Source organism: Cucumis melo, chromosome 7 (assembly GCF_025177605.1).
Source record: "Cucumis melo cultivar AY chromosome 7, USDA_Cmelo_AY_1.0, whole genome shotgun sequence".
Lineage (NCBI taxonomy): Eukaryota > Viridiplantae > Streptophyta > Magnoliopsida > Cucurbitales > Cucurbitaceae > Cucumis > Cucumis melo.
In genome coordinates this window covers 7,931,618-7,935,029 of record NC_066863.1, presented here as the reverse complement: position 1 = coordinate 7,935,029, position 3,412 = coordinate 7,931,618, and the positions used below count along the sequence as shown (strand labels likewise).

Genomic DNA, 3,412 nt, shown 5'->3' with positions numbered 1-3,412 from the left:
CTTGACACTAAAAAACCGTCAAGTATACGTGTACTTGACAGTAAAAAACCATCAAGTATACGTTTACTTGACATTGTATTAACGTCAAGTAATCCATCGCACTTTGTCTTTTATGTGTCAAGTAAGGTTGTATACTTGACGCCTTTTACGTGTCAAGTAAACGTATACTTGACATTTTTGCATGTAAAGGAATATCGTATACTTGACATATATTTAGACGTTAGGTATAGTACTGTTTATTAATATATACTAAATATACAAATTTTTCAGAACCAATAGTTACACAACAAAAAGATGACAAATAATTAAGTAAACCAACAATAATTTCATTCTTCTCACCAATGTCAAAAACAATTACACAATTTCAATCCAAATATAGCCAACTAAAATTTCCTATCTGTGGCCTATTCCAAAATCAACAATAAGAATAGCTACCTTATATAACCAATAATAATAACTATCTTGTGTACCAAAACTAAAGTCTATCTTCTTGCATCTATTGTCTAACATGTAAGTATAATGGCTATGAACAAAACATTTACACAAAAAATGTTATGGACATTCTCCTATGTTAGCCATATACAAAATTAAGAAGATCATATATAGGTGTATCTATCATATGTACCGAGCTAAAAATTCAGCCCACTCCACTCGTACTTCATCCAATTCAAGTTGTGAGTATGAGTTTCTTGTATCAATCTGTAAAACATAAAAAGTCAAGTAGACACTTTGTTAAAAAAAATAGTCATATTATACTATTTATAAAGTTACAATGTAAGTAGTTTAAAAACATACCGCATCACTAATAATGTTTGTGTCCTTGCTCACAATTTCACACATGTATCTCATGACATAATATCTACATGCAACAGTTCCTACTTGTAAAGGACACTATAACACAAAACCAAATAACAATGCATTCAGGGCACACAATTGCATTGGCATATTCCTTTCGATACAAGCAACAATCATTAGGTCATGCATGAATCTTTTCATATTTCATTCCTAGTGCACCTAACATTTTCGTTGCTTCATACATATGTATGGAGGTCATTAGGAGAAGGTAAGATGACAATTTCCATAGTTTCAACAAGGGCAACGTATAGAAGTATTAGTTGTATTGAAAAATCCAAATATCATGAAGTTCTCTACACCCAACTCAAACTCTTTAGATAATCTACTCTTTGACATCCATGATTTATCTATACTTATAATATGATAATCTTGGATCTACAAAAAAAATTTACAATATTCAAAATCAGGTAACTCATGCAACTTACTATCCTATCAACAAACAAGTCCCAATCTAGCCTAAGTGTTCTAGTAGTAAGATCATTTACATCAAAATCAAGCTAAAATTAACAAGTGTTGTAATTGTTTGGTTTATTTTCTTAAGAAAATAAGTTCCAATCGATTTTCTCTTAATTAAGTTCTAAACATCGATTTGAACCGTTGAACTGAATTTTTCAGTTACCCTTCTCTACTATGTAGTTGGTGTTTAATCTCTAATAAAAGAAATTGACAAAATTTCAATTTAGGTAAACAAAAAGAACAAATTCAAACAAAAAGTGGAAATAAAAACAAAAACAAAATTATAAAAAATAAACATATCAAAAGCCAAGAACCAATTCATCCTTAATTATAGAATATCAAACACCTAGGTGATCAATAAAGATGAACATCTAGAGTAAGAACTTCCCTTTATCAACAAAAGAAACCGACAGATATATCTCTAACAAGAAAATATTTGATCTTGGAAGCATAATATATAGTTTATAACCTACAGGAAACATGATAAAACAATTAACATTATAAATATGTAAGAGAAAAACTAAAACCTGAAGCCTGACCAAAATGCTTGCAAACTGTTGAATAATGGCCAGACAAGAGCTTCAGAATCCATATTTACCTCAACATACCTACATGTATAGGAAACCAATCACAGTATCAAATGTAAGACACACCCATTGATCATTTTAAAAAAAAGGCAGGAGAGGAGAAAAATAAAATATCTACCTAATCTTCGTAGTTAGACATAGAATGCATAACATTACCAAGGGTCATTGAAAAGATAATGCATCACAGGCCCATATGCTTCTTGAAATATGAATAGGTACTCTTCATTGCCAAACAAAAGATAAGATTGATCGAACCTTGAAACTGACGCAAACATATCAACAGAAGAGTTCCAAGGATTCATAATAACATCCAAACACTTCAATCCAATTCCAATGGTTAGGCATGATTTTCATAAGAGGCAGCTAGAGAAGAATTTATGTTACTTTACCTATTTAAGTTTTGTAGTTTCAAAGATAAAATTTAAAAACGAAGGCCAAATTAAAAGCTATAATTATATGTAAAATTCTCTAATCAACGTAGAGAGAAAAGAAATGAGAGGAAGAAGAAGAAATTAATCTAAGTTGCAACACAATTACGGCAGATAGGGCACGTAAATTTCTTGCTAAACCAAACCTCAATACACTCCAAATGAAAAAAATGATGGCACTCCGGCAACGCCTGACAATTTTCTCTGGCCAAAAACTCCTCCAAAAATGATTGAAGTCGGCGGCAACGACAACTTCTCTGCCCGCTTCATTCTCCACTCCTCCGCCATTGCCGCCTCCACGTCTTTACCGCCTCCTCCACTAGAGAATAACGCTAGGCGTCAATCTGAGTGGGTTGTCGTCGGTGAGGCTAGTCGCTCGTGGTCAGAGGTTGGGTACACCCACACCGTTGTCTGCAGGTCGCTGCCGTTGGAGGCTCGTCGGACAAGGTTGGACAAGGAAGGTGAAGATTTTGGTCGGAATCGTCATGGGTAAGAGTCTGTTGCGTGGGTCGTAGCGGAGTGGGTCGTCGTGGTGTGGATCGTCGCAGCGTGGGTCATCGTCGTCAGTGTGAGTCTTCACGAAAGGCTTGGGTTAGCATGGGTTTTGGGATGGAGATAGAGAGGTTGAGGGTTTGGGGAGAGCAAGGGGGAAAATGAAAGGTTTTTTGGAAGGAATTTTTTAATAAATTTGTTTTCAATAAAATTATTTAATTATTTTAATAAGTTTTTTTTACTAAATTTATTTTAATACATTTTTTTTACTAAATTAATTTTTAATAGGTTTCTTTTGCTAAACTTATTTTAATAAGTTTATTTTAATAACATTGTAATAACTTTATTTTAATAACTTTATTTTAATAAGCTTATTTTATGAAATGAGAGAAATAAAAAATACTTTTATATTTTATATTTTTATATTTTTATATTTGACATTTTTAAAATATTACTTTTCAAAGTATCAAATAAAAATTTTAAATATACTTGACGTTATTTCCACGTCAAGTAAATGTCAACTATACTTGACGCACAATAAACGTCAGGTAAAATTCGCACTATACTTAACGCTAAAAAACCGTCAAGTACAAT

At 32.3% G+C, this 3,412-nt stretch overlaps 1 long non-coding RNA gene across 1 annotated transcript; it reads right to left on the bottom strand.

The window, feature by feature from the left end:
• Positions 1–305: 305 nt before the first annotated feature.
• On the bottom strand, positions 306–3,059 carry LOC127150212 (uncharacterized). The gene is made up of 3 exons (XR_007822350.1): positions 2,017–3,059; positions 1,839–1,919; positions 306–699 (listed from the first exon to the last, which is right to left on the bottom strand). It is a non-coding gene; the product is annotated as an uncharacterized LOC127150212 (long non-coding RNA).
• Between the last annotated feature and the right edge of the window lie 353 nt (positions 3,060–3,412).